The following is a 24,171-nucleotide window of genomic DNA, read 5'->3' on the forward strand; positions in this document are numbered from 1 at the left end:
ACATGCACGTATTTACAGGGGTTGGACAAAATAACTGAAACACCTGTCATTTTAGTGTGGGAGGTTTCATGGCTAAATTGGACCAGTCTGGTGGCCAATCTTCATTTATTGCACATTGCACCAGTAAGAGCAGAGTGTGAAGGTTCAATTAGCAGGGTAAGAGCACAGTTTTGCTCAAAATATTGCAATGCACACAACATTATGGGTGACATACCAGAGTTCAAAAGAGGACAAATTGTTGGTGCACGTCTTGCTGGCGCATCTGTGACCAAGACAGCAAGTCTTTGTGATGTATCAAGAGCCACGGTATCCAGGGTAATGTCAGCATACCACCAAGAAGGACAAACCACATCCAACAGGATTAACTGTGGACGCAAGAGGAAGCTGTCTGAAAGGGATGTTCGGGTGCTAACCCGGATTGTATCCAAAAAACATAAAACCACAGCTGCCCAAATCACGGCAGAATTAAATGTGCACCTCAACTCTCCTGTTTCCACCAGAACTGTCCGTCGGGAGCTCCACAGGGTCAATATACACGGCCGGGCTGCTATAGCCAAACCTTTGGTCACTCGTGCCAATGCCAAACGTCAGTTTCAATGGTGCAAGGAGCGCAAATCTTGGGCTGTGGACAATGTGAAACATGTATTGTTCTCTGATGAGTCCACCTTTACTGTTTTCCCCACATCCGGGAGAGTTACGGTGTGGAGAAGCCCCAAAGAAGCGTACCATCAGTGGATCAGTGATGGTTTGTGATGGTTCAGTGATGGTTTGGGCTGCCATATCATGGCATTCCCTTGGCCCAATACTTGTGCTAGATGGGCGCGTCACTGCCAAGGACTACCGAACCATTCTGGAGGACCATGTGCATCCAATGGCGGTGCCGTGTATCAGGATGACAATGCACCAATACACACAGCAAGACTGGTGAAAGATAGGTTTGATGAACATGAAAGTGAAGTTGAACATCTCCCATGGCCTGCACAGTCACCAGATCTAAATATTATTGAGCCACTTTGGGGTGTTTTGGAGAAGCGAGTCAGGAAACGTTTTCCTCCACCAGCATCACGTAGTGACCTGGCCACTATCCTGCAAGAAGAATGGCTTAAAATCCCTCTGACCACTGTGCAGGACTTGTATATGTCATTTCCAAGACGAATTGACGCTGTATTGGCCGCAAAAGGAGGCCCTACACCATACTAATAAATTATTGTGGTCTAAAACCAGGTGTTTCAGTTATTTTGTCCAACCCCTGTACTTCACATTAAGTGTTGAGAAAGTAATAATAACGTAACGGTGCGTCTCCTGTTGTTCTGACGTGTGTGTTTGTATATGTGATGTGCATATATTTGCTCTATCTGTAAAAACAAATATTATGGGGAGTGATTTCTGTACTGGATGTTGTACGTGGTTGTGTTAGTTTATACTGGACGATCGCCCGACGTCCGACACGTCATTTATTTATCTTCTATTATATTATTTCTTGTTGTCGGCCAATAAACAACCAAACATTATTAAATTGCATGAACTAACTCTGCAGTAAACAAGGAGCAAACAGCAATTAAACAACAAATAAAGCTGTTAAATAATAATAAAGTGCATGAAGAAGAACGCTGATTAAAATGCATTAAATGTTGTAATAGTTACACAGTAACATGAACGATTAGTTCTGCCTGTTACAGAACTGAGTTCTATACAGTAAAAGAAAATATTAATGTAAATGTTAATGTTGTGGCGACATATACATAAAATAATGTATAAAGTCCAAACATGGGGGGTGGGGGGTTAACGAGGGGTTTACTTTAACGGGGTTTTACTTTTAATGTCACACAAGCTCAGCCGGAAACTGTCATTCCGACATCTTCCCTACACACTCGCTCCCTGCGCCCTATAGTACACTTAACATTCTTAAAGGGCCAGACAATATATTTGTAATTCACATTAGACGACAGGAGATGCCTTAGAAAACAACTTTTTTTTTTTAAGGAAAAATAATTCTTGTGTGAAGCTTCCCCAGCATGAATATTAATAAAAGTGCCTGTAAAAAAATTGGAACATGTAGCTTTGTCTCAGAAGTGTCTTTTTGTTATTACCTTATGGGATAAAAAAATATCGAGATATATATCGTATATCGCCATTCAGAAAAAAATATCGAGATATAATTTTTGATCCATATCGCCCAGCCCTAGTAGTGGCTCACCACTGTTTCTTTTGGAGATGCATGAGTACCGAGACTGGTATCAGGTATTTGCCCGATACCGCACTCATTAACTTGTACTCGTACTCGCAAACGAGGCTCCGATACTAAACATCCGATACTGTGTGCCTAGTGCACGTTGCTGCGTTATGCCTGGTTCACACTACACGATTTTTGCCCTGATTTTCGCTCAGCGACTGGTCGGCGCTAGATTTGCCGGCTCGGGAGCAACTCTGTGTTCGCTCGGCGATCAAAACTCGGCTCTCGATCGCTAAGTGTGAACTATCCAACAACTCGATCCGACCAGCTCGCCGAGCGCTCACCGACCGGATCAAGTTTTCTAGCACGTCAGATATCTGATCTGAGATGTGCGACTGGGAATGAGTGACATGTCGAACAGCCAATGAGAACGCAGGATACGGTGTGAGGGGAAACGCAGAAGAGGAGTGTAAACAGGTGGGACAGGGGGATAATATAGTTTATATCGGAATACACCGGCACACACACGTTTTACAGTATTTCTGACCTGATCGTTCTCTACAAAACATAACAACAAAACACCAACATTGCAAAAATATTTATTAACCTCCAACTCACTACAGAACAATCCATGCTATTCGTGTTGCCAAATCCACTCAGATTCATTTATTTTTCCTCCTTGATTTCATCACATCAGTGCACAAATACTTTGATCACTCGCTACTTGTTGACGTGCATTTTTGGACGTGGTATCATTAAACCCCTCGTCACTTCTCACGTGTGTTTTTGTTTAAAAAAATAAATAAATAAATAGGTATTGGTATCGCTATCGGCAAGTACAAAAATACATGTACTTGTACTTGTACTCGGTTGGGAAAAAATGGTATTGATGCATCCCTAGTTTCTTTATAAGAGAATTGTCAGTTAGTTAAGAATCTTTCTGGGTGCAAAATTGCGAATAAATTAGGGCTTACTTCTTTAGAAATCTGGAGAACTCTCCTCTCATAGACACAGAGTGCTTGACCAGATCAGTCCCCTGTTGAAAATGTATGGTGCATCATGAATCGGAAAATCAGACAACGACGACCACAGACTGTTGAGCAGCTTAGGTCTCGTCTTAAGCAAAAATGGAGAACAATTCTATTTGCAACTGGAACAATTAGCATTCCAATTTCCCAAAACATTAAAAAGTACCATTAATGGGTAAGGTGATGGAACATATTGCTAAACATGCCTTTGTCCCAACTTTTTTTTATGTGTGCAGACATAAAATGTGTTAAACTTAATTGTATTTTGTAAATATAATTAGTGAACGCTGGAAGTCGTTTCTTTCGTCAGTTAAATTAAGACCCAAGAGAATAAACACATCACAGATTTTTTTTTTTATTGCATTTTATTGCAAATGTCCCAACTTTTCTAAAAATGGGTTTTGTATGTTAATATTGTCACTGTAAGTAAATTACATATCAGAAAGAATTGTTTTCCTAACTTTCTAAAGTTTTTAAATCTGTGTGATTGGTAAAAAGTCACAGATCTTAAGAGATGGAACCAGAGAAAATATTGTGTTTGAATCTATGTGTTCAAATCTTAACAATGCAGGAGCCATTAATGCTTATTGACTCTTTCTGGGTGGGAACTGCTCATCTCTCGGTAAATGAGACCAGATAATCCTGATGGCTGTGAGCTTTACAAATAGGGCAGCTGTAAATCCAGTCAAACGAGCTAAAATATTATCTAAGATGAAAAAAGAAAATGCCCAAATTGTATACTTACAAGAAACACATCTATCTGATAGTGAGCATAAAAAGTTAAGTAGAATGGGATTTAATCAGGTTTATTTCTCTTCATACCATTCGGGACATAGACGAGGAGTAGCAATCCTGATTTCTCATAAGATTGTTTTTGAAAAAATACACACATGCGAAGACAAAGAAGGAAGGTTTGTTCTAATAAGGGGAAAGATAAATGATACTTTGGTTACTCTGCTTAATATATATGCCCCTCCGGGGAGTGAGATTAGTTTTTTCCAGATTATATTTGATATTATTTTGTCTGAAACACAGGGGGTACTGATATGTGGGGGGGATCTTAATGTACATCTGCAACCTAAACTCGACTTATCAAATAAGAAAACACCCTACCCAAAATCCCTTGTTCAGAAAATTAATCTACTTATGAAGGACATTGGGCTCATTGATGTATGGAGAGATCTTTTCCCCAACACAAAGGACTATACATATTTTTCAGCGCGACATTCAGTATATACTAGAATAGATTATTTTATAATGTTTAGCAGAGACAGAACAAGGGTGAATGCCTGTGATATAGGCGTAACTGATCTTAGTGACCACTCTCCAATATATTTAACAGTGGATTTGGGGTGTAAACCTAAAAACACAACATGGACATTTAATTCAAGCTTACTTAATGATCCATCTTTTGTAACACAAATTAAGGAGGAAATTCAACAGTATTTGAAAGACAATGACAATGGGGAGGTGCCTCCTCATGTGGTCTGGGATGCCGCTAAAGCAGTTTTAAGAGGCAAAATAATTTCTTTGGCCTCATTTAAGAAGAAAATGAGAACACAAAAATTAAATGAACTACAAAATGAGTTAAAACAACTAGAGAAAAAGCATAAAAACAACCAAAGCCAGGTTATTTTAGAACAAAGTAGAAAAATACGAAATGAAATTAATATGATATATACCCAGGAAATTCAGAAGAAGATGATGTTTACTAAACAGAGATATTATGAAAGTGGCCCCAAATCAATGAAGTTATTATCTAGGCAATTAAGAAAGCAACAGACCAATAGTTCAATTCATAAAATTAAGGATCCTGAAAATAATGTTACACAAAATAAACAGGAAAATATTCAAAAAGCATTCGAAAAATTTTACTATAAATTATACTCCAAGCAGTGTGGGGGGAGGGAATCAGACATTGATACATTTTTGGACACAGTGGACCTACCTGCCTTGACTGAAGGCCAAAACAATGCAATGATTTCGGAAATAACTATGGAAGAGATTAGGATTGCTATTGGTAGGTTGAAGGGAAATAAGTCTCCAGGCACTGATGGATTCACAACAGAGTTTTATAAAGTTTTTCAAAAGGAATTGACCCCTATTTTGCTATCCACTTTTAATTGGACACTAAACAAGGCTGAGACCCCCCCCTCCTGGAGAGAAGCTATAATATCAGTCATACCGAAGGAGGGTAAGGATAGATTAGAATGTGGATCGTATAGACCTATATCAGTATTGAATGTGGATTACCGCCTTTATACATCAATAATAGCTAGAAGATTGGACAAATTCCTACCGAATCTAATTCATAATGATCAAACAGGATTTATACCTCAACGACAAACACAGGACAATATCCGGCGTACATTACATGTCATGCATAATATTCAGCAGAACAAAGTAGAGGCAATTATTTTAAGTTTGGATGCTGAAAAGGCATTTGATTGTGTAAGATGGGCCTATTTATATAAGGTTTTGGAAAAATTTAATTTTCATGAAACGATAATTAAAAGTATACAGGCACTTTATTATAATCCAACAGCAAGAATTAAAATTAATGGACATTTAACAGAATCTTTTACTTTGGGGAGGGGTACTAGACAAGGTTGTGCCTGGTCTCCTTCACTTTTTGCACTGTATTTGGAGCCTCTAGTCCAAAGTGTTAGACAGAATAAAAATATACAAGGTATTACCATAAACCAAGTGGAACACAAGATTGCTTGTTATGCAGATGATGTTTTGGTTTATTTGACTAACCCCACTAACTGTTTACCTGAACTTATGAATCGGTTTCAGGAGTTTGGGCCCTTATCTGGGTATAAGATAAATATAAGTAAAACAGAAATCCTTGCGTATAATTATAAACCAACCACATGTATTACAGATAAATATCCCTTAAAATGGAACACAAAATCAATTAAATATTTGGGGGTTAATTTGACAAAGAACATTTCCAAACTATGGGAAAAGAATTATGGACCATTTCAGACAAAGATTCGGGAGGATTTAAAAAGGTGGAGTCTCATCCCTTTTCTTGGTCTCAGCTCAAGAATGAACTCAATCAAAATGAATGTATTACCAAGATTTCTGTACTTGTTTCAAACACTTCCGATTGAAATTGACAAGAAATTTTTCACGGAATGGGATAGAATGCTTTCACGATTTATTTGGCAGGGGAAAAAACCTAGAGTACGTTTTAAAACATTACAGCTATTAAAGGAGGAGGGGGGTTGGGCTCTACCATCAATGAGAAATTATTATCAAGCAGCACAAATTCGAGCAATAGTGTGCTGGTGTAATCCAAATTATCAGGCACAGTGGAAATCAATAGAGAACTTTACTGTACATGATACTCCTCTACAAGCAATAATGACAGATAAAGAGATACAAAAATATATAGATGAAATCAATAACCCGTGGGTAAAATCCACACTGAAAGTGTGGAAAAACGTTATTAGAGAATATAGGTTGGAAGATTGTGTTAAAATCCTCACATGGGGAGCATATGATTCGGAATTCCCACCAAATAGATTGGATAATAGATTTAGAACTTGGGTGACGAAAGGAATAACAGCCATGTGTACTATAGTTGAGGGGGGAGAAATCATGAGCTTCCAAAAACTAAAAGAACATTTCCAATTAGAGAACCAGGATTTTTACAGGTATCTTCAAATAAGAAATTACTTTGATCAGAAAGTGAAGAAGGGATGTAGGGTTAAACATAATGGTATAGTAGAACTACTAATTAAAGCATATGCATCCAAAGATGAAACTTGTTATAGAACAATCTCTAAGATTTATAAAGCCCTTTTAAGCATGAATATACATTCAACAGATTATGTCAAACAAAAATGGGAAAAGGAAGGGGTAATGATAATTACAGAAGAGGAATGGACAAGTATATGGAGATTTCAATGGAAAAGTACCAGATCTTTGAAATGGAAGGAATTTTGCTGGAAAAATATTATTAGGTACTTTATTACACCACAGCAGACAGCTCACATGAATGCTACTGCCCCAGTGTGTTGGAGGAAATGTGGATGCCAAGAGGCAAATCATTATCACATTTTTTGGGAATGTCCAAATATTAGAAAGTTTTGGGAAGACATAAGGGAAGCGCTGCAGCATATATTTAGAAAAGTTGTGCCCATGTGTAGTAAGGTATTATATTTGGGATATATTCACCCTGATATGGGACAAATAGATGAATATTTAATGGCAGTGCTTTTAGCAGCCAGTAAAAAGGCATTGACCAGGAAATGGTTACAATTAGAGGGACCAACTATAAATGACTGGATTGAATTAACTAAAGAAATATATGCAATGGAGAGGATCACTTTTTCAATAAATATTAAAATGGATGTATTTAAAAATCATTGGAATAGGTGGATGCAGTACTTAGCAGAGATGAGGCCAGATGTGATGGAAACAATGTGTTTAGACAATGACAGTTGAATGGATAATAGTTTGTGGCTCACAATGGACCTTAAAGGCATAACAGTTTATTTTAGACTCTACTTATTTATTTTAGACTGTATTTATTTATCTATTTTTTATTTTTTTTTGTATTGTTGAGAATGCAAGATATTCCCTGAATGTACATAGTTATATGTTTATTTTAAAAAATAAAATGAAAAAGCTAAAGGCATTGTTAGAAAATGTTAAGAAAATCTTTGATGTGACTTGCTTGTAATGTCTTCAAAAAAAATAAAATTATAAAAAAAAAAAAAAAAAAAAAAAAAAAATAGGGCAGCTGGTGTCCTCTTTACACTTGCTACTTATATGGCAGTCATTCTTTTTTATCTACTGCTTACCATACATAATTTATTTTCAAATGTGCTTTATTTTTTACCTTAAAATGGTTTCTGGGGGAAAAAAGTAGCTAAGTAATCTTTTTTAAGGATCTACCTGCCCAGTAATCTAGCTTTTAAATGAAATTTTAGTAACTTGTTTTTAGATGTGTATGCATAAGCACTTAATTAGTTAACTTCCGGAATTGTGTAATATAATTATTATTGTGCTTGTAAGCACATTTACTGTCTATGCTCATATTTAAAGTTTGAGATGGACTTTAAATCAAGTCATAAGAACCTTTGGTTTTCAGTTAAATTCAGTTTTTCATTTTATTTATTTGAAAAAAATCTAGTGTAAAATAACGTGTCCTATATTAAAAAAGGTAATTGCCATTTAGTTACTTGATCAATTTGCCAAATGTATCTTATAATTGGGTTAAATTATATGCCCAGGCGCCATTACTGCCTGCCCTGTTGAATTTAAACATCACTTAAATAGAACAACATATGACATAACAAAACATATAGGACAAAACATAATTACAACATATTTGTTAGGAAATTATTTTTGGACTCCAATAAGCCTCATCTTCTAATAGAGGAAACTGCTGCTTCACATGGGCTTTCTCTTTATATCTTGATTAAATGGTTTTAATAGTCATCAACAAGCTTATGAAACAACTCCATTTAAATTTGGGCAAAATTGGAAGTGTTTAGCAAAGTTTTATGTGCTTATGGACACTTTGTGTTTGTTGCGTTTTATTGCACATAGTTGACGTCTAGTTCACATATTCCTAATAGAGGTGGTGTCTGGTTTTTGTTAAGCGAAGCTTAATTTTAGTCTAATTTAACCATTTTAAAACAATTGTTTAACAATTTACTTTATTTCATTATGGACACTTTTTGTACAGGTAATTATTGGGACCAGAAAAATGGATCCAAGTAAAATTCCGTAGTAAAACCTATGATCAGCTTTCTGAGTTCTATACATGTCTCTATGCATTCCTGTTGTAGTTTGTGGCTAGGTTTAATGGGTGCTGCCAGATTTGCTTAATGCAGCTCTTCATTCAATTTTTAACCAGTTAAACAGGCCATATTAGCATCAATGTATATGAAGTCTTTTTAATCCACTCCTAATTTTTCCTCTTCTTCCTCACTTAAATTTTCAGTCTTTGTCTCACTCCAATACTTTGACCCAAAAATGCTGTGTTTGAGTGCACTATAAAGGGCAGTTTTATCTGCTTGCTCTTTGTGGCAAATCTGTGGTTTTAGTTGGCTAATTCCTCTCTACTTGTGCCAACCAGATGGATTTAAGTGAATAGCTCCCCTTTTTTTGCCCATATAAGGACTAAGGACAGACAGATCTCTGTTTAGAGTTGGCATGTAATGCCATGCCTAGTACTAAAATTCCCTCCCTCTTTTTCTCTAAAGCTTGATCTGTCTCATACATGGTGAGAGTGTTTGTTTAATTATGATTTGTTTACTGCTTGTGAGTGCTTGTATTTGACTGAGTTTGTCCACAACCACTCTTTAGACCTTTAAATGCACCAGATGTATCAGTCCTGTTTTTGTCTTGTACCTGCTAACATTTTTAAGTATTTAATGACAAAAGATGCTGAGAAAGATTAGGTGTTTCCTTTCCAGCAATGTGAAGTAGGCTCGAATGTTTTAGCAAATAGCACAATATCCTGCGAGCAAAGATTTAATCTGAAAGAGGTGAAAGTAAGTTACTGAAATGAGTCTGGAAAGGGTTACAAAGCCATTTTTTAAATGTATCTACGGCAGAGTGGCAATGTGAAAACCATTACTAATGAAAGGGACATAGTCTTGCCTCCAAGAATTTTTTTTTTAATTTCAAAGCCTTTTGGGATAGTGTTCTGTTGACTAACAAGTAAAGTGAAAGTAACTTTTAAAGAAAAAGGATCACATTACAACTTAAGTGAACAGCTCTCTTTTGGCCATACAAGGATCAAAGATGGACAAATCAATGTTTTCAAATTGGCATGTAGCCATGCACAGTTCCAAACCTTTCCCCCTTCCTGCTGATTGTGGAATAGCAGGGAATGAAAAAGCTGACCAGTTGGCAAGAGGAATAACTGTACAAAAATCATTAACCTCAAACCTCCTCCAATTGACACCAAACCCCCATATAAATGACTACATCAAAAATACAGTGGGGCCAAAAAGTATTTACTCAGCCACTGATTGTGCAAGTTCTCCTACTTAGAAAGATGAGAGAGGTCTGTAATTTTCATCATAGGTACACTTCAACTATGAGAGACAAAATGGAAAAAAAAATCCAGGAAATCACATTGTATGATTTTTAAAGAATTTATTTGTAAATTATGGTGGAAAATAAGTATTTGGTCACCCACAAACAAGCAAGATTTCTGGCTCTCACAGACCTGTAACTTCTTCTTTAAGAAGCTCTTCTGTCCTCCACTCGTTACCTGTATTAATGGCACCTGTTTGACCTCGTTATCTGTATAAAAGACACCTGTCCTCAGCCTCAAACAGTCAGACTCCAAACTCAACCATGACCAAGACCAAAGAGCTGTCGAAGGACACCAGGAAGAAAATTGTAGACCTGCACCAGGCTGGGAAGAGTGAATCTACAATAGGCAAGCAGGTTGGTGTGAATAAATCAACTGTGGGAGCAATTGTAAGAAAATGGAAGACATACAAGACCATTTGATAATCTCCCTCGATCTGGGGCCCCACACAAGATCTCATCCCGTGGGGTCAAAATGATCATGAGAACGGTGAGCAAAAATCCCAGAACTACACGGAGGGACCTGATGAATGACCTGCAGAGAGCTGGGACCAAAGTAACAAAGGCTACCATCAGTAACACACTATGCCGAGAGGGACTCAAATCCTGCAGTGCCAGGCGTGTCCCCCTGCTTAAGCCAGTACATGTCCAGGCCCGTCTGAAGTTTGCCAGAGAGCATATGGATGATCCAGAAGAGGATTGGGAGAATATCATGTGGTCAGATGAAACCAAAATGGAATTTTTTGGTAAAAACTCAACTCGTCGTGTTTGGAGGAAGAAGAATGCTGAGTTGCATCCCAAGAACACCATACCTACTGTGAAGCATGGGGGTGGAAACATCATGCTTTGGGGCTGTTTTTCTGCAAAGGGGACAGGACAACTGATCTGTGTTAAGGGAAGAATGAATGGGGCCATGTATCGTGAGATTTTAAGCCAAAACCTCCTTCCATCAGTGAGAGCATTGAAGATGGAACATGGCTGGGTCTTCCAGCATGACAATGATCCCAAACACACCGCTCGGGCAACGAAGGAGTGGCTCCGTAAAAAGCATTTCAAGGTCCTGGAGTGGCCAAGCCAGTCTCCAGACCTCAACCCCATAGAAAATTTGTGGAGGGAGTTGAAAGTCCGTGTTGCCCAGCGACAGCCCCAAAACATCACTGCTCTAGAGGAGATCTGCATGGAGGAATGGGCCAAAATGCCAGCTACAGTGTGTGCAAACCTGGTGAAGACTTACAGGAAACGTTTGACCTCTGTCATTGCCAACAAAGGTTATGTTACAAAGTAACAAATACTTATTTCCCACCATAATTTACAAATAAATTCTTTAAAAATCCTACAATGTGATTTCCTGGATTTTTTTTTTCTCATTTTGTCTCTCATAGTTGAAGTGTACCTATGATAAAAATTACAGACCTTTCTCATCTTTCTAAGTAGGAGAACTTGCACAATCAGTGGCTGACTAAATACTTTTTGGCCCCACTGTATATGGCAAATCAAATAGAACACACAAACAAACAATATGAAAGATAAACCCCAAGTTCAGGAACCATCTAAAAATAAACTATGGAAAATGTATAGATCAAGTACTCTACACTAGATATAGTACAGGCCATTTCAGACTGACACACCAACATCTAATATGGGGAGAAAACCCTACACGTTGCGAAGACTGTCAGACACCCATCACCATAAAACATATCCTGAATGATTGCTCAAAGTATAACAGTGAAAGACTAAGACTACACATGCCCAAAACAATAAAAGAAACCCTTACCCAAGATAATACAAAAACAGTTCTTATATTTCTCAATAATATAAGACTGAAAGCATACATATAATATAAGACCACTAAAACAAATACAAAATACCAATTCCTGCCGTGAATATCACAACTGTTAAAACATGGCACTACAAAAAAAAAAAAAAAAAAAAGCTGGAGCTTTTTTACGCATGGTTAAAGTGTATTATGTTTAGTTCTAATTTGCATATTAACTGTGACTTAAGTGCTAATGTTTGTTTAAGCTTATGTTTATTTGAGTTGATGTCCATAACCACTCTCTTATTAAATGTACCCAGTCTTATTGACTCTGAGTTTTGTACCCGCTGACATTTGTAGGTTTTAAGTGACAGATTTGAATTCCGTATGGCATTATGAATTAATGTTTAATTTGCATAAGTATTTGTGTATGCTTGGCAAGTAACAGGGTGTGTAATGTAGTGCACATGCCATTAGAGCAGGTTTTTCTAGAGAAGTTAAACAGAGTTGTTTTATTTAGCATTTCTGCAAACCCTGTCTGTCAGAAAGCTTTGGAAACTTTGACATAAGGTTTTTTATTATTTATTTTACATAAGAACATGTGTGTGTGTGTGTGTGTAAACATTCCTAAAAAAGGCATTACTGGCAAAGATGAATTTGACACTTGGTTTGCCTGTCTGAATGCATCCTTTCGGTTAGCAAACTTTTTAATTTTATTTTAATTTTTTCACTAGCCAGTCCAAAGAATGTGTATATGGCTGTGTGTAAGTGATGGAGGGAGACAGAGAAAAAGAGAAGTCACAGGTGATTAAGGATTAGCATCTGAATCTCTTGTGAATCTCACTTCCTGAGAAAACTCACCAATTGACCCTAGTCACCAACACACAATATGGGTCTCCTCGTTATGTATTTTAATTATGTTGTCTAATTATATTATGTATTGTTTATTTTGTGTCAAAATGGCCAGTATACAGGTGCTCTGGTGGCACTGACGTTTTGAACTCATGTTCTTAAATCTCAGCTCTGCTGCTTTCAGGCCGGACACCTATACAGACAATGATTGGCTTGTTCGTAGATAGGATTACAAGAGGGAATTCCTCATAACTGCTGCAATGATGAGCTCTGCTGGGATAAGTGCATACACGATACTGAGCCCAATATGAACTTGCCCGTGAAATGAGCCTTTTCCCGTGTAATATGCAATTTGCTGTGAAATTCAAAATGTAAGGTTTGTGTTTAGCGATTTAACATTTTTTATTTGCGTAGCGTTCAAATGCCTTACGGTTAATTTGCTTTGCACTATGAGGCGGTCCTAGCAATCCTGCGTCAATGAAGTTAGCAATTCGTTAGTCATAATGTCCAAGATCTCGAAGTCTTAGCAGCTAAAAACACTAGTCAGGTAACTGAGCTTGGAAAACTCCCAACCAATTCTGTGAACACGGACGTCCAAAACATGGACGAGAATTTTTCAGATTTTCCTGTGAATTTAGTAGGGCCCTTCTCATGCATGCAGGTTAAAAGAAGCATGCAGCTACTGTACAAGTGTTGAAGGGGGTCTGTTAATCATAGCTCTCCTCGCTTAGGAGTCGAGGTCAGCAGCAGTAGAGGAAACAATGCAATTAACTGGATATGAGTAGATTGGGAGAAAAAATCTGTGAAAATGAAATGAAATGAAAAAGTAAACTGACAGAAATGTTCTTGCCTAGTTGATGTTCTTGCCTAGTTGCCCAATTTGACCTGTTGAACCTTGATACTGATTCAAGGTTTAAGACTTAAAGCAGCAAAGCTTCTTTTATTTAAAAAGCACCCTAGATAGTGTTTTATATTCTTGCCCTGATCTATGCTTTGCCTCAATGTTATGGTGGAGATCTACAGAATGGCAATGCAGTGTGAATTGTGGATCTTATAAAGCCAGGTGTGTTCAATTTAAATTACAACAGGTGGACTCTGGTTGAGTTCTAAACACATCTCATCTAATTAGTGATGCAGCTGGACAAAATGGCTATTGTATGCATTCAAAATCAAATCCATGGCACAAAATGTTTTAAAAAAAAGTCTGAATCCACTGTATGTATGTTTTAGCTTAAACAAAAGTGTTTAAAAAAGAAGGTGGATATATAGTATTGGGAAATTGATGTTTTTACTTTACTTGCTTCTCATTTTCATTGCCTGATTGTAACATCTATTAATCTATTTCAGTAAGAGCTTATCAAAAACATACTATGGTACTGCCTGTATAGAGAGATACAATTAATACTGAGCAGAATTTAGCTCAGCCTGTTGATCCGGCCCTCTGCAACAGTCCCAGTCTCTTGTGTGGCCCCTTGCAAAATTGTATTGCCCACCCCTGAGTTTAAACATTTGAGATTGTCAAAGTTATTATAGACTAAATTATTGTTATCATCATGCATGGTAAGTTATAGAATTGGATTTAAATGAAAAATGTAATTAAACAGAGAAAAAAATGAAAAAGTAAAACCATTGTCAGTACAGACCCAGTAACAGTGGTCTATTAATAACTTATTATTTCTATATTAATTTACTGTTGGGCCAAGGAGTAGGATAGGAGAAAAGAATGTCCTAAAGCTGAGAGAGAGGGACAGAAGAGCGAGAAGGTGGAATGTTGAACGTTGGCACTATGAATGGTAAAAGAAAAGAGCTAGTCAACGTTATGGAGAGGAAAAAAGTTTACATACTTTGTGTGCAAGAGACCAAGTGGAATAGGAGTAAGGCTAGGAGCATTAGAGGTGAGTTTAAACTGTTTGTGTAGATGGGGTGTCTTGGAAAGAAGAGTACATCAAAAATGTAGTGGGTGTGAAAAAGTGTCTGAGTGATTAGTGTTAAGATGAAGATTGATAAATGCCATCTTTGCATATGCCCCACAGGTGGGCTTTAGAAACAGAGCTTACTGTTATGAGTGTAAGGTAGGACAAAAATAAAGGACAGGTGGTGGTGGAATTTGCTAAGAGGATGAAAATGGCTGTAATAAACATATTTTAAGGATGAGGAACATGGGGTCGCATATAAGAGTGGGGAAGGTGCACACAGGTGGATAATATCCTATACAGGAGATTCAACCTGGAGACTGTAAAGTGGTGGCAGGTGAGACTGTAGTTAGATGGCATTGGATGGTGGTCTGTAGGGTGTCTTTGGAGATAAAGAGTAGAAAGAGAGTGAAAGTAGAACCAAGGATCAGATGGTGGAGGTTAAAGAAGGAAGGAAGAAGGAAGACTGGTGTGAAATTCAGAGAAGAGGTTATGGGTGGTGAATGGTGGTGAATGGGGAGCTAGACAACTGGGCAATGACTGCAAAAGGGGTGAGGGAAACGGCTAGGAAAGTAGTTAATGTGACATTTGGACAAAGTAAGAAAGAAAAATAGATTGGTGGAATAAGGAAGGGCAGGAAAGTTTGAAGAAGTAAGAGACTGGCAAAAAGAACTGTGATTTCCAGAGAGATGAAGAGAGGAGACAGGAATACAAGTAGATGCGGTGTAGGGCAAGTGGTAAAGACAAAAGAAAAGGCATATGGGAAGCTGTATGATAACCTGGACACCAGTGTTAATTTTGACAGCAAATTCTGATTTAGTTTTAGTCATAGTCTTTTGACTAAAATGTCATTTAGTTTTAGTCATAATTTAGTCATCTGAATTGTTTTAGTCTAGTTTTAGTCGACTAATTATCATAAGAATATAGTTGACTAAATCTACAGTCGATTCAGTCAACTAAAATAGAAAGGGTGTAAAATGTAAATGCTTTTTCATCAGTTCCCTTGAATTATTTAAGTCATTATATACACTTACACAAAATGAAACATGTTTTAACCAGTTATGGAATATTATTAATGTTTGAATGTGCAATACACACATAAACAGATTTAACTTATTTCAAACAACATCTTTATTTACCTGACCAAGTTCGATGGCAACATGTTTATTACTCATGTTTAGCTACTATATTTTATTTTGAATTACTGTTTGCACTAAATATTTACGGATAAGTTTATTTGAAAAAGTTATTTAAGCTACTACTGTTTTTCTCATTGTCAGCAGCCACATTTTGGGTGTGTTCGAAAACCTAAGGAGCTGCCTTGCTGTCTTACTGTCTACATAAGCGGCTGCCTCAGTAGAGAGGATTCTAATAAGTTATCAACTTATAAGTCAGGTTATTCGAATGCGCTACTTACACAGCGATTCCATCGGGTTTAGCATTTAGCATCTTGCCATTAAAAACAATGAACTGAGGTAGCACAGCGCTAACGCTAACGTCAATATAACATTTCCCTTCATGTACCGATAACGGTTACATTTCCTGACGAGCTCGAACTTGCAAATAAAAACACTCGGTATAAGTTTATACAAGTTACAAATCAGTAATATTTTATTTACGTTTGATAATAACTCCATTCGTTTCTCCGCCCCTTTCAGCTATGTATATTTTTCTGCAATGAATGCTGGGATTGCTTTGGTCACCAAGGCAGCGTCAGATGCTCACTCGTTGAGTGAAAATAACACTGAAATATTAAGATGCCTGTTTATTATTTTATTGACAAATAAATAGCAGTTCAGTACATTTATATCTGTGTTAATTATATTTTGTTTTGCAAACTTAGTAATGTTTAAGTCAATCCTGATGCCTTAAGTCTTTCCCACATAATAAAATATACGGTTTATTAATTCAACAATGGTATCGGATCGGTATCGGGTATCGGCCGATATGCAAAGTATATGTATCGGATCGGTATCGGAACTGAAAAAGTTGGATCGGTGCATCCCTAGTAAAAACACACCATTAGTTAATGAAATAACGTTCGCATTAAAATGCTTACCTTTGCATGGAGATCTGGGTGACTTGTCTGCAGATGTCATTTCAGATTTGTTGTTTTTACCTGAGATCGTCGCCCCAAATGGTTTACACATCGTCTTGTTTTTCACGATGTCAAATGAGAAATGTGTCCATATATCGGCTCTCCTCTTTCTCCCTGTTGACATTGTGGAGTTAACTTAGTTCCATGAGTAAAGACAGTTCACAGGCTAGTCTGGTCTTCCCGGGTTTAGATCAAATTTGTGCAAGTGTGGTCTTACCGCGTTACTGCAAAAGAGATTAGGACTGATTGGATGGCTACCCGGCTTGTCCCGCCTCTCCACATACGCTAAAGTAGTTATGATTGGATCTTTTCCTAACATGTCCCTACCTTCCACAAAACTAAATCGGTTCTGATTGGATGTCGTCCCTGCCAAACATTTTCGTCTTGTTTTTATTCGTTGACGAAAGTGTCAGTTCATTTCATCATAGTTTTTATCCTTTTATGTAGTTTTTATTTAGTTATCGTCTCGTTTTTGTCATGAAAAAAAGGTTCGTTGACAAAAACTATGACGAAAATCATTTGTCAACTAAATTAACACTGCTATACGTTGAAAAGGACTTGTACCGATTGGCCAATCAGAGGAACAGAGCTGGGAACGATATACAGCAAATTAAAATGATAAAAGATGCAGATGGGAATGTGCTGACAAATGAGGAGATTGTATTAAAAAAGTGGAAAGAGTATTTTAAGGAGCTAATGAATAAAGAAAATGAGAGAGTGAGAAGGTTGGATGACAGAGATAGTGAGTCAGGAAATGCCTTGCATTAGCAAGGTGAGACAGGTGCTGGGTGTGGGCAGCTGTAAAGAGAATGAAAATTGGAAGAGCAGTTGGCCCAGATGACATACCAGTGGAGGCATGGGAATGTTTAAGAGAGTTGGCAGTGGAGTTTTTAACTAGATTGTTTAACAAAGTATTGGAATCTGAGAGGATGCTTGGGGAGTGGAGTAACGGTTTTGATCTTTAAGAATAAGGGCGATGTGCACAGCTGCAGCTACCACAGAGGCATAAAATTGATTAGCCACAGCATGAAAATCTGGGACAATGTAATGGAAGCAAGGTTAAGAAAAAATTTGTGAGCAACAATATGGCAGCAAAGTGCATCTCGGATGCAATGTTTTCTTTGCAAATGTTTATGGAGAAGTATAGGCAAGGCCAGAATGAGTTGCATTGTGTGTTTAAAAATATAGAGAAAGCTTATGATAGGGTGCCAGAAAAGGAGCCTTGGTATTGTATGAGGAAATCGGGAGTGGCAGAGGTATGTGAGGGTGGTGCAAGATATGTACAAGGACAGTGTGACAGCGGCGAGATGTGCAGTAGAAATGACGAGCAAGTTTCAATTGGAAGTGGGACTGCTTTAAGTGTTGTCTCTTAGTTCGTTCTTGTTTTCATGGACAGGCTGACGGGTGAAATTAGGCAGAAGTCTTCGTGAAATATGATGTTCACAAATGACGTTGAGATTTGTAGTGAAAGTAGGGGGCAGGTAGAGAGGAGCCTTGAGAAATGAAGGTATACATTATAGCGGCGGTTCCCAACTTTGTTTGCACCATAGACCGGTTTCATATAAGATATAATTTTACTGACCCTTGGGGGCGGGAGGATTTAAAATACAACCCCAAATCAGAAAAAGTTGGGACAGCATGGAAAATGTAAATAATAAAAAGAACACAGTTTTTTTACATTTACTTTGTGGATATTTCATGTTTTCTCTGCTCAGCTTCATTTATTAATAAACATCCATTCCTGCAATTCAGGCCTGCACACATTCCAAAAAAAGTTGGGACAGTAAAGCATTTATCAATTTGTAATGTTGCCATTCCTTTTCACCACACTTAAAAGACGTTTTGGCACCGAGGATACCAAGCAATTTAGTGTTTCAGCTTTTATTTTGTCCCATTCTTCCTGCAAACACAAGATGTGCAACATTACAGGGTCGTCATTGTCGCATTTTTTCTTTCAAAATTTTCCACACATTCTCTATTGGGGACAGGTGAGGACTGCAGGCAGGCCAGTCCAGTACCCGTACCCTCTTCTTCCGCACCCATGCTTTTGTAATGTGTGCAGCATGGGGTTTTGCATTGTCTTGTTGAAAAATGCATGGACCTGGAAAAGATGACGTCTTGAAGGCAGCATATGTTGCTCTAAGATCTTAGTGTACTTTTCTGCATTAATGCTGCCATTGCAGAAGTGTAAATTACCTTTGCCAAGGGCACTGACACAGCCCCATACCATGACAGACCCTGGCTTTTGGACTTGTTGCTGATAACAGTCTGGATGGTCCTTTTCGTCTTTGGTCCAGAGCACACGGCATCCATTTTTTTCCAAAAAAGACCTGGAATGCTGATTCATCTGACCACAATACACATTTCCACTGTGTAATGGTCCATCCTAGATGCCTCCAAGCCCAGAGAAGTCAACACTGCTTCTGGACATGCAGGGCTCTAGACTAACTTTTTGCACTGGTTGCACTGGTGCGCCTAACTTTTTTTCTTAGGTGCACCAGCACAAAAGTTAGGTGCACCCTAATTTTCGACCGCATCGCATTTAACACCGCAGTTTTACAGGTTCACTTTTCTTTCGCTGTCCATATAGGCAATATTGACTTGTAAATGATTAACTAACAATATGGTCAACATGGCCTCGTCTGATGATCTGTTTGCTGCTGCCTGCCGCTGAAAGGCAGTGGGGAGAGGGGACACTTGGGCAAGGGGACACTTGGGCAGTGCATTTATTGGGGCACGTAATGTGTTTTATAGATGCATTGTGCTTTTCAGCCTTTCAATTCGAAATGTATTAGAACCAGTCTCAAATACACTATTGCCGGCCATGGTCTTCCCATGGTCTTTACAGTTAATTATAGTATTATAGTCTAATTATAGTACACTATTATAAAAATTATAACAATAATAATAGAGTAAATGTGTGTATGTATGTGTGTCTATCTATTTATATGTGTGTGTATATTTAAAATTATATGTATAATATATACTGTATATTTGTGTGTGTGTATGGGGCTCTAGAGTGTTAGAGTGTAATCTTAAATACAGTGCATTATATTATCGGCTTTACTGGATCTTTTACACAGATTCCCAAAATCACTTGCGGTGCACTTACTGCAGTACACTTATTCTAATATTTCACTGTCTTTTAGTTATTTTTATATTTTACTTAACGAAAATATTGTGGTGTTTTTACTTTCGCTATCGCCGCACTTTACCGCTAGCATTAGCCTATTGCTACTAGAGGGTCGGCTCACCACTGTCCGGGATGTTACAGGTCTCTTGCTGTGTGGTGATGGAGGTGTGGGAATAAAAGCACACGACAAGGTAGACTTCACTGTCTAGCTCCAGAAACCGAACTTTAATGCTGGGACTGTCCGGCGAGTCTCATATACAAAACTAAACCAACTGAACGTCGAAACGCACATGTATAAACCTGGTGCTGCATTCTGATTGGCTGAGCTGAATGTCGCTCACATATCGCCGCTACAATATTGTCCCGCCCTTCACTGTCTCTGATTGGTTTAGACCATGATTTGGGCCTGATGTGTGTCTGTTGTACCACAGGGAGACTTTCAGAGTAGCGGAGACTTTTTTCCCCTTGAACGGCTGGTCGTACCGGTGCGACCTCAGATTTTTTTTAGTCGCACCATTGAGAAATTAGGTCGCATGTGCGACCAAATTGGTCGCACTCTAGAGCCCTAACATGGTTAACATAAGGTTTCTTTTTTGCACAGTAAAGTTTTAAGTGGCATTTGTGCATGTAATGTATTGTAGTGCTTGACAAAGTTTTGCCAAAGTAATCCCTTATCATGTGGTTATATCAGCTATTGCTGAGTGGTGGTTCTTGATGCAGTGCCGTCTGAGTGATCGAAGATCACGAGCGTTCAGCTTAGACTTGCACTTTTGGCCTTTACACACTGAAATTCCTCCCGATTCCTTGAATCGTTTAATGATATTATGCACTGTAGAGGGAGAAACATGCAAATCCCTTCCAATCTTTCTTTGAGGTACATTGTTTTTAAACATTTCAATAATTTTCTCATGCATCTGTTGACAAACTGGAGATCCTTGGCCATCATTGCTCATGAAATACATCACCTGTTTGGAATCACATCATTATTTAGTTTTTTCACCTCATTACTTGCCTAAATTGCCCTGTCCCAACTTTTTTTAGAATGTGTTGCAGGCCTGAAATGCAGGAATGGAGGTATATTAATAAATGAAATGAAGTGTAGCAGACAAAACATGAAATATATCGGGTTCAAACTGTCTGCAATCAAATTAAAGTCAAAGTAAATGTAAGGAACACTGCATTTTTATTTTAATTGCATTTTCCATACTGTCCCAACTTTTTCTGATTTGGGCTTGTAAGATTATATGACCAGCATAATATAAAACACAAAGTGCATAACAATACTACTCACCAATGATGGAAAATCAGTGGAAACCCTAAGCTTTTTTTTTTGCTCATTTCAGCTAGCTTGTGGGCTTAATTTTTTGGTGTCACTTGATTGAAATAGGTACGTGTCAAACGCGTCAAGAGGAACAGACAGATGTTATTAAAAGAGAATCAGTTTTTTTTCAATAAAACATCTGTCAATTAAACAGAAAAAAAAATATTCTTTCTGTGTGGCCCAATAAATGACCCAGGCATTGAGAACCACTGCATTATAGCAGGAGGAAAGCAGAGTATCTGTGCATGAATGACAGCGAGGGTGGTGTAAAGGTTAAGTTGCAAGGAGTTGAGGTGATAAAAGTGGACAAGTTGGGGTTGATCGTGCAAAGTAATGGTGAGTGTGGTAGGAGTGTGGTAGAACGGTGAAGAAGAGATGCAGGCAGGGTGGAGTGGATGGCTTATAGTGGCAGAAATGATTTGTGATAGAAGGCTAAAAGACAGGAGAGGGAGCTGGAAGTGGCAGCTGAGATGCTGAGGTTCTCATTTTATGGACAAGTTTAGAAACTAGTTTATTAGAGGGAGAGTGCAGCAGTCTTATTGGTTAAATGTCCCTACACGTGGGTCAGAAAGTGTGTGTGTGTGTTGTTTCTATGATGGGTTAACATGTATTCCTGCCTTTTTTGTAAATAAATAATGTGATGGCATAATTATGCACACCCTTAAACATTGTTGAAGCACCTTTTGATATTATGACAGCATTCAGTCTTTTGGGTCTATCAGTCTATCAGCATGGCACATCTTGAGCAGTCTTCTCACTTGCAAAAGCATTCCAAATCTGTGACAGATTAAAAGGGCATCTCCTGTGCACAGTCTTCTTCAGTTTACCCCAAAGATTTTTAATTGGATTCAGATCTGGGCTCTGCCTGGGCCATTCCAAAATTTTGCCATTCCAAGCCATTTTTATGTGGAGTAATGCTTGTGGGCCGTTATGCTAAAAGAAATTCCTCCTTATCTTGGGTTTTTTAGCACAGGCCTCAATGTTTTTTTTTTTTTTCACCTTGACTAAAACCCCAGTTAACCCACCAACACATCAACAAGGATTTATTTAACCCTGCTTATATCAAAGCATAACACATTATCTCACATGCTTTTGGCAGACTTGTACTTTATATATATATAGCTGGGTTTTTTGGGTTTTTTTTTTTTCTTGTTGCAGAAATTCCTGCAGCACTGTTAATGTTACTATAGGTCATGTAATGGAAAAAAAACTTTCACCAATTGTACACATTTAACAAAATAATTAGGTGCACTGGTAAAATCTTTAAAAGTACAGCAAATTATTTGGCAAGGAAAAGCTATTGTAGCTCTGTATGCTACAAATTGAGATGATAGATGCATATAAAGACCCTATTGTGTCATATGTTACTACTGAAATTTGCATCTCTTGCATGACATAAGTCACAATTCTGCATTAACATCAGTTAGGTATTGGGTGATTAACTTGAGTAGTATCTTTAGATTAAAAATTAGAATTTGTATTTTTTCAGAAAACATTGAACTTTGACTTTTTTATTTACAGTCAAGCTGGAAAGTCTGCACACCCCTTTCACCTTCTCCACGTTTTATTACGTTACAGACTCATTCTATAATAGATGCAGTTCTTTTTTTTTGCCTCAAACATTTGTACACAATCGCCAATAATTATGAGGTGAAACCAGGGTTTTGAAAATATGCAATTTTATTTTACTGACAAAAATCGTCTATTTATGGGTTACATATTTGTACACACCCTTAGCCTAATACTTGGTTAATGCACCTTTGGCAGCAATTACAGCTTCAAGGCGTCTTGGGAAGGAAGCTACGAGCTTGACACACTTGTTTCTAGACATTTTTGCCCATTCTTCTTGGCATATCCTTGCAAGCTCCGTCAGGTTGGATGGGAAGCATCAGTACACTTTTTCAGCTCCTTCCACAGATGTTTGATTGAATTCAGGTCTGGGCTCTGGCTGGGCCTCTCAAGGACATTCACAGACTTTCTCCAAAGCCACTCCTTTGTTTTCTTGACTGTGTGCTTCCGATCGTTGTCATGTTGGAAGGTAAACCTTTGCCTTAGTGCGGAGTTCCAGAGCGCTATGGAGCAGGCTTTCTCTCAGGTATCCTCCAGGCTACCCAAGAAGGATGGGCCCTGCTGAGTCTGAGTCTTTTGGCAAACTCAAAGCGGGCTGTCATGTGCCTTTTTATTGCAGAGTGGCTTCCATCTGGCCACTCTGCCATAAAGGTGTGATTTGTGGAGTGCTGCCTGGATGATCTTCTGATAGATTCTCCCATCTCCACAAAGATACGCTGGAGCTCTGTCAGAGTGACCCTCGGGTTCCTGCTCACCTCCCTGGCCAAGGGCCCGTCTTCCTTGATTGCTCAGTTTGGCCAGGCGGCCAGGTCTAGGAAGATTTTTGGTGATTCCAAACTTCTTCCATTTACGAATGATGGAGGCCACTGTGCTCTTTGGGACCTGTAAAGCTGCAGCAATTTTTCTTTACCCTTCTCCAGATCTGTGCCTTGACACAATCCTGTTTCTGAGGTCTGCAGATAATACCTTTAACCTCATGGCTTGAAGTTTGCTCTGATATGCACTGTTAACTGTGGGACCTTATATAGACAGGTGTTGGCAATCCCCAATCATGTCTAATCTATTGAGTTAACCACAGATGAACTTTGTAGAAACATCTCAAGCAGTATCAGTGAAAACAAAATGCACCTCAACTCACTTTTGGGTGTCACATCAAAGGGTGTGCACACTTGTGTACATATGATATTTTACATTTTGATTTTTAATAAATTAGTACAAATATCTAAAGACCTTTTAAAGATTTAAAAAGATCTAAAAACC

At 38.1% G+C, this 24,171-nt stretch overlaps 1 protein-coding gene across 1 annotated transcript in view; it reads left to right on the forward strand.

Annotated features, from left to right (window-relative positions):
* luzp1 (leucine zipper protein 1) overlaps positions 1-24,171 on the forward strand; it is a 50,812-nt gene that overhangs the window by 19,657 nt on the left and 6,984 nt on the right. The window lies entirely within an intron of this gene.

Source organism: Trichomycterus rosablanca, chromosome 13, assembly GCF_030014385.1.
Source record: "Trichomycterus rosablanca isolate fTriRos1 chromosome 13, fTriRos1.hap1, whole genome shotgun sequence".
NCBI classification, from domain to species: Eukaryota; Metazoa; Chordata; class Actinopteri; order Siluriformes; family Trichomycteridae; genus Trichomycterus; species Trichomycterus rosablanca.